This window comes from Rhea pennata, chromosome 15 (assembly GCF_028389875.1).
Source record: "Rhea pennata isolate bPtePen1 chromosome 15, bPtePen1.pri, whole genome shotgun sequence".
Lineage (NCBI taxonomy): Eukaryota > Metazoa > Chordata > Aves > Rheiformes > Rheidae > Rhea > Rhea pennata.
This window is the reverse complement of record NC_084677.1, coordinates 19310014-19322748: the sequence shown is the minus strand read 5'-3', so window position 1 is coordinate 19322748 and position 12735 is coordinate 19310014.

Below are 12735 nucleotides of genomic sequence, written 5' to 3'. Positions count from 1 at the left end.
AGTCGCGCTGGTAATGACTTCCCAGGCCGGGAGCTGAACCCACATGCATTATGCACAGCTACATGCCCGGTGATTACACCCAAAGCCTCTCCGCTCCACTGCAGGCCACGAACCTTCCGGTCGCCTGCAATTAACGGATTATGTCGTTCCCGGTTCAGAAGATGCTCGTATCTCAAGAGTTTTGCTGAGTAAATGCTGCTCTCAGAGATCTGAACAGAAACTAACCGTGCAGTGTCTTTCACGTTCCTGATCTATTGATCCACCACCGGGAGCTGGAATCCCTCTAGAAACACTCTCCCGACTCACCCGCTCCGCATCACTTTGGCTTCTTAGCTAAATCCCCTCCGAATCCTTGCAGCAGTCTAGCTGAGAGCTGATTCTGCTGGATAAGGTGCAGCAGCTCCCCGGAGTTGACTAAACCGGCAAATGGCTTGTGAATCAGAGTTGCCTCGTGTTGCCTAACGTGGTCCCATCAATAATAGATACCAGCAAACCTCCAAGGGAGCTAAAAATTTCCCTTTTAGTTATGAATTATGGATGCAGTTTAGTGTAATGTAGACGTATCTCAAAGGTTTTTCTCAGTTTATATGCTAGTAAAAGCTAGCAATTTACTTGTGTTACCTCTACAGGCCTTTTAGAATAAAGAAATTCTCTCTTTGGCCATAAATTCCAGCATTAATGAAAGCGAAGACAAATTTTGAACATGCAGTTTCAAGTGCAGCATTAGCATGTTGAGGTGGGCAGAAGCACAGCGCTTCCCTGGGCCTTCAGTGCTGCGCGTCGCAGCCAGGATGGCGGGCAAGGCCGTGCTGGCAGCGCCACGCGGTGCCTGTCCCCTGCGGTCGGAGCTGACCCCGGCATGTGCGGACCCTGGAGCTATCCAGAGTGGTCAGTGCCAGGTCTCCAGTGGACTGGAGCTGTGGGAGCTCTTTTCTGCAGAGTCCTCCTCCTTGGAGCCTTCCTCCATAGAGCCTTCTCTGAGGACCCTCCTCCATGGACCCTCCTCCATGCAACCTCTCATGTGGAGCCCACCACAAAGAACGCTACTCCACGGAGCCTCCTCTTTGGATCTTCCTCTGTGGATTCTAGTCCATGGACCTGCTCCATGGAGCCCCCTCTGCGGACCCTCCTCCATAGAGCCCTCCTCCACGGACCCTTCTGCATGGACCCTCCTCTGCAGATCCTCCTCCATGGAGGACCTCCTCCTCCTCCACAGACCCTGCTTCGCAGAGCCCTCCTCTACCTCTTGTGTCCCACTCCCGTATTTGTCGATACCGGAGGTGTTTTCTCCCAGAATGATGCTCCACGCGTCATCTGCTGTGCAGCAGCCAGAGGTTCAGCATCAGGCAAGGAGCTGCCAGCTGAAATGAGACCTCTGCCTCAGTGGCTCAGCTCTATAAATGAGCGGTGTCATCTGCCCATTACCCGCGGCACCCATGCATGCCTTGATGTACGGCCCAGGGTCCTTATAGATCTGCAGGAGATGCTTGAAAAGCCCATGTGAATCTCCCAGGGTCAGAGGGCTAATGGTTTTTTTAATGCCTTCTGATAATTAATACTCTACATCTACAGTGAAAGATCATTATGAAAAGATTTGCCATAACTACAGTCGCTCCTTCTCTAACATGTAATGAACAGCAGTCCCGAGGGGTCGGCTTCTGTCAGAAAAAGAAATCCATAGCTGCAGATTCGTGTCAGCACTGCCGCAGCCCCGGCGAGCTGCGCGCCCGGCGCTCCCGAGCCGCGGGAGCCCCGGCGTGCCTGCAGCTCCGCAGCACCAGGGCCCCGGCTGCCGAGGGACCGGCCGCTCTCTCGGGGGGCGAAACCCCGCAGCGGCGATGCCTATGCGGTTTCTACACCAAACCCTTTCCTTTTAATGCTGACAAACGTGCTCTTTAAGCACATCTTTTGCAGACATTACTTTTCAATTTGCAAGTTTAATTTTCTTCTGTTTTTTTCAGAGGGGAGCTGACGTATCTGTATTTATTTTTTAAAGAAAGAACAAACTTTTATAGACCTTCTGCAAAACCTAGTAAAAATATAATCTTTTCTTGTGCCAGACAACTGGTGCCTGCTGACTCAATTGCTTTTATATATGACAAGGCTTGAAAAAAATGATTGTCATTGCCTAACTCTGAACAGATTGGAGTGAAGTGCAGGATCATCAATCAGAGATGCCATGTCGCGCGTGCAGAATCCAACATGCTGGTGCCAGGATAATCTTGATTTTTTTTCCTAAATTTTTGCTACAGCCTTTGCTTCTGAGCTTTCCCGACTTTTGCCGTGAGCAGCTTACGCAGCAGCCTTGCGATGTAATACCGAATACACACGTGCTGCAGGTCAGACACTGCTTCCAGCTGATGCTTGTCAGGCAGAATAATAATTGATACACTTCTGCAGGAAGAAACTGTCTTCAATTTAATAAATATGTAAAACAGTGTTTAACAGCCTTGAAATAAACTGTTGAACTATGTGGTCCAAAGAGCTAATCTCATCGGCTTTTACTGACTGCACAGTCGTTTGCATCTATGTTTAAGAGTGTCAGACACACTTTGCAACTGCAGGCATCCCATACTCCCATTCCTGCTTCTTTCAACTTTCCAAGATTTTATATCTATAACCAGTATACTCCATTTTTCCCTGAATTTAGGGCAAGACCAGGAAAGAAGTAGCTGTGAGACGGTGTGTTGCTGAGATACATCTTCTGTCCTTTCATCCACCAGCGACTGGGAGAGGGGACGTGGGACAGGGCACCTGCAGGACCACGCCAGCGGCGAGAGCTGGGCTGAAGGTGCCGAGGGACCACGCCAGGCTCGGCCCACGAGCAGCAGATAACCCGGCTCTGAACTGTGACCTTGACATCTTCCCAGCGGTAATTACCAGGAGACCTGCTGCAGGATGTCCCTTCTTCATAAACGTCTCCGTGATTTGCTACCTCAATATCACGGAAACACAGCTGAGGAGTTCGAGCGCAGGAAAGCACAGTCTCCACCACGGGATGATCCACTTTGGGATGATGCTGGAAAACGGGGTCCCCTTCCAGCCCACAAGCCCTCGGTGTTGGAGGGACACAGTGGCTCATCCCCTCACGCTTCAGTGGCGCCTGGGCTGCTGCAGGACCCCATGAGTCATCGTCCCGTTAAGCCTTTATCCATAGGTAAAGATCCCCTTCTGCAGATGTTCCAAGATGGCAAGTGTTGTCAGTTCATAAATCCATCAAGTGACAACCCAGTGTTTCGCTGAAGTGCACAGAGGTGGTATTTCTTGGAAGTTTTGTGGTATATGTACTTAAACAGGATTATTGATTCATGTACGTATGTGGACCAGCGTTGGAGACGATCAATACGTGCATTATTAATGTGCTGTGCTTATACCTTGCGATTACTCATGAAAAAGTGGCCTTTACTGGTGGCCAGAGTTCAGACTGTTCAGTTGTGATATATGCTTTTTAAAATTGCTGGATTTGAGTCATTGGGGTTTTCAGTCCTTAGGTCAAGTGAGTTACTGTCTCCTTTGCTTTTCACTTTTTCTCTTACATGGCTTTATGAATATCATGAAGAGGAAGTATATTACTGACACGTCACGCCTTCCCTCTTTTTTTTTCCAAGTAGATTTGTGGTACGGGAATTTCCCAGTTTTTTGCCTCCACTATTCGTTCAGACCCCACAGAGATGCTGCTTTCCGATGCCATGGGAAGAAGGGGGTCGGAGAGTAGCTCTGCCCTGCCCAGGGTCCTCTTCGGGGACACGGCTGTGGCAGCGCCCTGGCACAGGGAGGTTTGCACCCAAACAGAAGCTCTGGTTTGGTGTTAAAATGCTTATCCCTATGGTTTTAACTCCTCTGAATCCTAGGAATACCGGTCACTTCCGAGCATCGTGCCTGCGGGGTTGTTCCTCCTTCCCCTGCAGGAGTTGCAGAGCTGGGTGCAGGTGGAAGGGAAGGGGACAGGGAGGACGTGCATCACTCATTACACCTCCGGCATCAGCTGAGGCTGGGCAAAATCGCCAGCTAGACAGGCTGATCTCTGCTTGTGACTTATGCACGGCTGAAATGTGGTGTAAGAAAGGCCGCGGGAGGGGGCAAGGGACTGCAATGTGGACGTTGCTCTTCTTCCTTGTGGAACACTGTCCTTGGTACCAGGAGTCAATCTCGCCAGTGAATTCACTGACCTTTGAAATCAACCGTCTCTGAAAGCACAATGCAGTTTTCACTACTTGGGGGATATGTGCAGAAAAGCTAAAACATAAGAGGACTTGAGTTACAACAAGCCAGTTTGAACTCTGGAGTATTTAATTCACTAATTAAGCACAGCTCTTGCAAACTGGGATTTACTGAAAAGGAAGATGCTGGGGGGATATTTCTGAATGCTGCTCTACAGCTCAAAATTAATTCTTTGAGATTTTGCTTGGATTAAAAGGCAGAGCCAGACTGGAGCCAGTAATTAGTAGAGTAGGGATCCTGCAGCGGCAGCCAAGGGAGCAGTTACTCTTGGGGAAAAGGTCTGTCTGGAAAGGCAGCTCTTCCCTGGCCAGCAAGGCAGTGGGGCAATGCAGAGGACACCAGTGTCTTGTGCCTGCCCCTGGGTGCAGCGCGCTTGAGCAAGTGCACAAGGCACGAGATGGGCAAAAAGATCGACAAAATGCTGCCGCTGGGCTCGGACGTCCCGGGTGCGAGAGCGCGATGGCACAGGCGGCTCCGGCACCGGGAGCCTCCCGAGCCGTGCTGGCGCCGGGCCGTTCCCTGCCGCCGTGCTCCCGCCCGGCCACGCTGCGTGCACACTGCCGCCTGGCTGCCGGGTGACCGACGGCTCTGGAGGGGGGACGGGATGGGATGGGATGGGATGGGATGGGACAATGGGGCAGGCTGGAATGGGGCAGGAAGGGATGGGACAGGGCAGGATGGGGCAGGAGGGGATGGGACAAGACGGAGCAGGATGGGGACAGGATGGGATGGGACAGTATGGAATAGGGAAGGACGGGACAGGATGGGGAAGGATGAGATGGGACGAGACACCCGCCCTGTGGGGCGAAGCATGCCAGGCAAGGTTGTCTGCAGCCACAATTTGAGTTGGTCTAGGCCCTCCAGACAGAATACATCCGGCTGGAAAGTCCTGTCTCACTGACACTGAGATGTTTGGAAGGGAAGTGTCAGCCCTGATGAAACTCTCAATGGAAAAACTTGAAATGATTTGAAGTACAAATGCCATATTTCGTTACAGTGTGCTCTCTTTGTTTTGTTCCAGCTTTCCTACAGCAAATTCCTACAGGTCTTCTGTGAGATCCCATCACTTTGATAATATCAAACTGAAGTATTTCAGTGGGATCCTTCCACAGTTTCTAAACTCACTTTCTCCATGACTTTCCAGCCCACAAGACATTTGAAAATTTTACTTTGTCTTGATTTTCAAGGATGATTTTCATCGAGGAAGGGAAACTCATTTTCCATGTGGGTTGCAAAGCAGGAGTGGCACGAAGCAGTGCGGGTGCCCAGCGCGAGGCGATGTGGGCTCGGAGGCGTTCGATGTCTGGGGGAAGGCAAGGGGTGGTGGGTGCCTGGCGGGGAAAGGAGGCTGGGAGAGCTGCGGACCTGGGACAGGGCACGCTGGAACACGTGCCGGCCACGGCTGTCCCCAGCCCCTACCCACTGCCACAGCCCCAGGCTCGCCACGGGGCGACAAGCAAGGTCTGGTGTGAAATACTCCTCTCTGCATTTGACTTGTGATTTGCTGCTTGCAAGGCTTTGAAAAGGCAAATAGTTACTCGATTGATCTCCTCTTGTTAGTTTGGAAAGGCACCGTCAGCCAGTGACCCAGATCCTACTTCTTTGCAGTGCATTCTCATTAGGAACGGCAGGACAAGCTCAGGCACCAAAAATCAAAGGCACAAGATCTGTGCAGCACTTCTGAGGGATGCGGCAGCATCACAGGGCGCTCGCATGCTGAACGAGAGCGTGCGAGGGGTGCCAGTGCTGCCCGAGCAGGGCTGGTGCCCACGAGCTCTGCGCTGGAGATGTCGGTGATGCCTGAGCGGGGCTGGTGCCCGCGGGCTCTGCGCTGGGGATGTTGGTGCTGCCCGAGTGGGGCTGGTGCCCGCGGGCTCTGCGCTGGGGATGCCAGTGCTGCCCGAGTGGGGCTGGTGCCCGCAGGCTCTGCGCTGGGGATGTTGGTGCTGCCCGAGTGGGGCTGGTGCCCGCGGGCTCTGCACTGGGGATGCCAGTGCTGCCCGAGTGGGGCTGGTGCCCGCGGGCTCTGCGCTGGGGATGTTGGTGCTGCCCGAGTGGGGCTGGTGCCCGCAGGCTCTGTGCTGGGGATGTCGGTGATGCCCGAGTGGGGCTGGTGCCCGCGGGCTCTGCGCTGGGGATGTTGGTGCTGCCCGAGCGGGGCTGGTGCCCGCGGGCTCTGCTCTGGGGATGTTGGTGCTGCCCGAGCGGGGCTGGTGCCCGCGGGCTCTGTGCTGGGGATGTTGGTGCTGCCCGAGTGGGGCTGGTGCCCGCGGGCTCTGCGCTGGGGATGTTGGTGCTGCCCGAGCGGGGCTGGTGCCCGCGGGCTCTGCTCTGGGGATGTTGGTGCTGCCCGAGCGGGGCTGGTGCCCGCGGGCTCTGTGCTGGGGATGTTGGTGCTGCCCGAGTGGGGCTGGTGCCCGCGGGCTCTGTGCTGGGGATGCCGGTGCTGCCCGAGCGGGGCTGGTGCCCGCGGGCTCTGTGCTGGGGATGTTGGTGCTGCCCGAGCGGGGCTGGTGCCCGCGGGCTCTGCTCTGGGGATGTTGGTGCTGCCCGAGCGGGGCTGGTGCCCGCGGGCTCTGTGCTGGGGATGTTGGTGCTGCCCGAGTGGGGCTGGTGCCCGCGGGCTCTGCTCTGGGGATGCCGGTGCTGCCCGAGCGGGGCTGGTGCCCGCGGGCTCTGTGCTGGGGATGTTGGTGCTGCCCGAGCGGGGCTGGTGCCCGCGGGCTCTGCTCTGGGGATGCCGGTGCTGCCCGAGTGGGGCTGGTGCCCGCGGGCTCTGCGCTGGGGATGTCGGTGCTGCCCGAGTGGGGCTGGTGCCCGCGGGCTCTGCGCTGGGGATGTCGGTGCTGCCCGAGCCTGCAGTGAAGCCGAGGGCTGCCTGAGCTTCACCCTAAGCCCTCTGAGGGGCCCTGGTCACCTGCGGTCCTGTGGGTCCCCAGAGGCATCAGCCACTTGTCTGAGCACACCAGGCAAAAGCCTTCCCAAGGATTTCCATGCCAAGCAACCCGTTGCTGCCGTAAATCTGCTCCGTCTCGCTCGCTCTCTGCCTCTCATTTACATAGCTTTTCTTTCATCTTGCAGCCCAGGCACCGACTCTGACAGCCCCTTCCCCAGAGGATGCCCTGATTAAAGCGCGAATATTCAGAGGTGGCTCTGGATCACAGGCCCCCGTCAGCTCGAATCACGCGCGGTGGAAGAGCCCCGCGGCCCCAGCCCGGGTGAGCACCGTGTGCGCAAACCGCTTTGACTCGCGCTGTGCGGAAGCCGTAAACCTGCAGAGCCAAAGGCGGGAGAAGGAAAGGAGGAAGGGTGTTTTAGTTCGGAGTGGGGGAATCTGCAACCCCCACAGCAAGGACAGAGGTTTGTGAGCTGCTCGTGAGAAACGAGAAACCCAGAGATTACAATAATTTTGCTAAGGAGTTCTCAGCTCTGGCAGGAGCTCCTCTGCAAGGAAGCGTCACCGACGTGTTCAGCAGCTGGTGACAGCCTCCAGCTCCGCCAGGGCACGGCCGCTTCCGGACGCCCGTGGGTGAGCCCCGCCAGCAGCTGCAAGGGGCCGCGCGCCCGCGCACGGCACAGAGCACTTTCCCCAGGGATAAGCAAAGGTTTCGCACAGGGAACCCACCTAGCGCGGCAGAACAAGGCGTCGCAGGCAGAATCTGCCCTTGGCGCAATCGTTGCCCTTCTTGGGAAGAACCGTTAAAAAACGACCCGCCCGCGAATGGTGCGAACTGGCGACTGTGCGAGCTGTGCGCTGGTAGCGCTGGGCCGGAGCATCCCCCAGCGAGCGCCACCGGCCCCGTCCTCCCCTCCCGCTCCCGGGACGTGTCCCTCCACCCACGCTCCTCTCGTGGGGTTCATCCCAGGGCTTCCTCCTTGGTCGCTCCCAAGGGAGGAGACCCTGGATCTCCCGTTCCCCAGACCGACTCCTTCAGTCCCCTATCAAGGTGTGCTGCAGCTTTAACTGTTTTCCCAGTAATGAAACTTTTTTACTCTTACATTATAATCTGCTTAGTGTAAATGGCTTGTCCACCCAGCCCTGCAAATCACTTGCTATCATTGCAGTCAATGGTCTGTGTCAACCCAATTTCACAGACAAACGCTCCTCTCCCTGACCACAGCCACTGACATGGATAACTCTGATTTACAAAGCCAATAAAAATAGATTCACTGAATTACTAAGAACCACTGACTTAATATAGGAGATTAAAATCTCCAAATTTAGGGTGACTAGAAGGCATTTAATATGTGAATAGCGGCAAATGGGTTATAGAAATGTCAGCCTAGCCAGGGTCAGATGCCACAGTACGGTGATTTATTGGCGAGAAAAGGGCTAATTGATAAGTTACCTTTACCGCTTTTTTCCAATCGCTTGGGTATTTATATCACAGTTTGTTTGTCATCTTTTGCTTTTGGGGTCAACCAAAATTTTTATGGTAAGAAAAATCTCAGAGTCCTGTTTGCAAAGTCACGGCAAAAGGTGGGATTTAGCTGAAAATAATCTGGTCTCTGACAGGCATCTTGAAAAAGTCCAAATAAATAAACTCAACAAAGAACGTGAGTGATAACGAGATGCAGGATGCATCCCCAGGGGAAGGCTCGCGCCTCCTCGTGTCCACGTGGGAGTAGCAGGTCCGGGCTAGCGCCTCGTCCTGCAGCCGGGCCCCCAGGCTTGGCGACGGCCGGATCTTCGGGTCGCGGCCCTCTTTCCACAGGGAGGAGTTTGGCTCTTGAGGATCTCTGCATTTTTCATCTCAGCCCACTTGCCAGTGCTGCCAGCAGCGGTCTCCAAGGCCAAAGCCTTGCGCCGGCGCAGCACGGTCCTGCCAGCCCCGCCTGCCTGGGCGCCTACGCTGCGCGCAGGGTCGGGGCTTTGCACCACCCACAGAGGCACGTGGCGCAAACGGGATGAAGGAGCCAGGTGAAAATGCAGCTTCCTGTAACAAATTAGGAAAGATGTTAGATTGCAAACAAAGAGCTTGGACAGACTTTAAACTTCACTCTACCTTTGCAAAGGTGTCAGCTGGAATTATTTTGGGCATTTACTTACATGGTCTAGTGCATCACCAGCCTAAACAGTTTTTTTAAATAATGGAGTTTGCTGCTTGGCTCATGCATAAAAAACAGCAAGAACACGACCTAGTTGCATAATGTTTTTAGTAATAAGTAGAGTCAAAAGTGTTCAGCTCAGCTGTCGGCACAGTGAGAACATCCTGCACTGAGACAGCCATGGCCACATCTTGCAAGGAAGGGCTGGGGAAGAGCTGGAGCAGCTGGGGAGGGCAGGGAGGAGGCATCTCTGGGGACCAAGAAGTGCTGCTGGCAGCACTGAGGGAAACATGCTCCTCACCAGCACCTGCCTCGCTGGTGGAGGAGGCCATAAGCAGGGGCAGGGCCCTGCCAGGCCACGGGAACTGGCACCATCCTCCCTCTACAAGCCGCCATCTCAATCCCCCAAACTGCTATTTTCTTCTCCAAGGCTCCAGCACCCGATGGCTCCTTCCTCAAATCTCCTCCCTCCCCAGCGCTGCTCCTGACACCGGTACAGAGCAGTCAGCTCAGCATGCGTCCAGCTGCCTGTCCGTGTGTCCGGCTGCCTATCCCCAGCTCCCCGTCTGGAGGCTCCTTCCTCCGACCAGGATGGTCCCAGGAGAGGCTTTGTCCCTGCCACTCCCATGCTGCATCACCGCGTCCGTGCGTCCACGAGGGCCCAGACCCTGCCTCCCTTGGCACAGGAGGGCAGCGCTAGCTTTCCTACCCAAACAGCTCCATCTCCAGGTAAATCTCTGTTCCCAGAGAAATTGAGACCATGAACCATTTTACTTTTTCACTGTTAAATAACTGGTGCGTGAAATATGTTTCTATAGGAACCCTTACAGATACCGGCTGAGTGTAACCCCAGCCACAGGCAGGAGGTGGTCACTGGCGTCTATCTGCAGGAGAGAGCTGCAGCAGACGCGGTTTGTCCGAGCCTCTCCCCGCGCCGCTCACCGTCGCCTCCTTCCCACTCGCTCTACGGAGTGGAGTCGCTGGGCTCCTGCGGCCAGAGGCGGCTCCACCAGGACCTGCAGCTCTGCTGAGATGGGACAGCACAGCACAACTTGGCACGGGATGGGATGGGACAGGACAGCATGGCATGGGATGGGATGGGACAGGACAGGATGGACCTGCCATGCACAGGGCCAGCGCCACACAGGCTGCTGCACTTCCCGTGGAGGCTCCCCGGGACCTCTGCAGGTGCAGTTACGGCAAAGGAAACTTGCCCCGGAGCGGGGCCTGGGTAGAGATAGGACCAAAGAGCCCAGCTGCCACCTGTGGGCTCACTGGACACCTCCTGCGCCAGTGAGATGGGGAGACCTTCTCCGGTTGGATGTCCAGGTGCAAGACACAGGTGATGAGCGAGGGCTCCTGCGTCTTGCACCCGGGAGGAACCTGCCCCCGGGCGTCGGTGTGTCAGACCACCCTCGCAGCAGCTCCAGCCCGGCCAGTGCCGCAGCGAACAGCACGGCGAGAGGAGGGGCGAAGGCAGGCAGGAGGCTCCCGCTCGGCGCGCGTGCGCGGGGCGAGCCGGGCCGGCACCGCGGGACTGCGGGCACTGGCGGCCTGGGCAGGACGCGGCGGCAGCGGCGGCAGGGGCTGCGGCGGGGACGGCGCGCAGGGCAGCACTGGCGCTGCGGGGCCTCCGTGCGCTCGGGGCCCTCGCGTACCAAGTGGCATTTTGATTGATGCCACTTGACGTACAGAGAACTCCCCGCAGCCGGGCTGCCGCGGACTCTGACTTGCTTCGCTAATTAACAGCCTCCCTCCCGTTTTAATTCCTTTGCCCCTGAACTCCCTGTTCTGGATCATCTCCTAATGCGACACTAACTGCCTGCGACAGGCAGCGAGGACAGACCGGGCGGCCCAGCGCAGTGGGGACACCGCAGCCCAGCCCCCGCGCTGAGCCATGCCGAGCCGCACCGAACCGTGCCGCGCCGCGGGGGGACACCCCTGCCCGCGCCTGCCGTGCCCCTGCTCCGGCCAGATGTGCCCTGCTCCGGCCAGATGTGCCATGTGCTCTAGACAGATCTGCTCTACTCTAACCAGATGTGACCTGCTTCAGTCAGATGCGCCCTTGCTCTAGCCAGATGTGCCCCACTTCAGCCAAACAGGCCCTGCTCCAGCCACGTGTGTCCCAGCTCCAGCCAGCTGTGGCCCTTCAGCACCAGCTTCAAGGGGCTTGTGCAAAGTAGGGCTGGAATTTCCCTCCCCTCCCAAATTCCACGCTTTGTGGGAGCCCTTCTGAATTAAAGTCCTTTTCCAATGTCGAGCCTCCCCAAAAGCACACGTCTTTCTGCAGCGCCCATTCGGGCCGCCGCCTGCTCGTGGGCTGCCTCGGCCCCGTAGCGCTCCTGCACCCGCCGCTGTTTGCCGGCTGAGATTAGCTCTGCATAAAAACACAGCACATGACCACGCACACACACACACACACACACACACCCTTTGGCAAAGTAATTCCTAAAATAAAGGACACGGAGAATATACAGCTCCCAGCAGGGGCAGGGCAGAGAGCCAGGCTTTGCGCACAGCTGCAAACTGTGCTCCGGCTTGTTTCTAGTTAAAGCTGATCAAAGTGGGACTTGTAAAATGGGATTTCTGAAGAAAGGAAAGAGCCTGCACAGGGGACCGATGAACCGTAAAGGTCCCCCAGGGCTTTCTTGGAGCTTTGGGAGTCATTCTCAATATAACCGAAAGGAAGCTGTGTTTAAAGACAGGGTTTAACTCTCTGACCTGTGCTTTATCCTGGCTGTAAGCAAAACCCTGGCGAGCAGCGCCGCGGAGAGGGCAGGTCTCCCGGTGCACCCGGGGCTGGGCAGCGGCTCCGAGAGCAGAGCCCTTCCCAGGAGAGAGGGAAAGCGCTTCTCCCTGCCCAATTCCTCGCTCCGGAAGAGAGGTTGTGCTCCGCTGCGGAAACGCTCGCTCCTCCGCTGCGAGGACCCCGGGAAGCAGTGCCGGAGCACCAGGAGCAGGAGCTGCACCAGGCGGCTGGTGGCTCCTGCCACGCTGGGTCGGCCGATCCCCACTTGGCTTTGGAGTTTATTTATGGACCCAAAGTTAAAGGTGAATGGAAAATGCCGTAGGGATGTGGAGAGCTGGACGGGAGCAGGGGGAGATGCCAAGGCCCCGCGTCCCCCCTCGCCGTGGGTGTCCTCGCAGGGGGACCGAGCTCCAGGCAGAGCCGGGGCGACACTCCCACCGCCGGGCCGGGGCTGCGCCGGAGGCAGCCCGGCCACGCCGGCCCCTCGCACACACATCGCCCCGCTGGGGGAACTGTGTTTATTTTCCTGGCTTGCATTTGTATTCAGCCCCAACATCCTGTCAGATTGGAAGCTGTTTGCCACAAAAACATGTGCAGTAATTTTACATAAACAAGTTACCAAGCTGGAGTTTTACTGCAGTGGGTAATACTGGGTCAGGCCCTCTCTCAGCAATGTCTCTCTCACTGTAATTAATATTGATTTTGTGCAGCTGAAA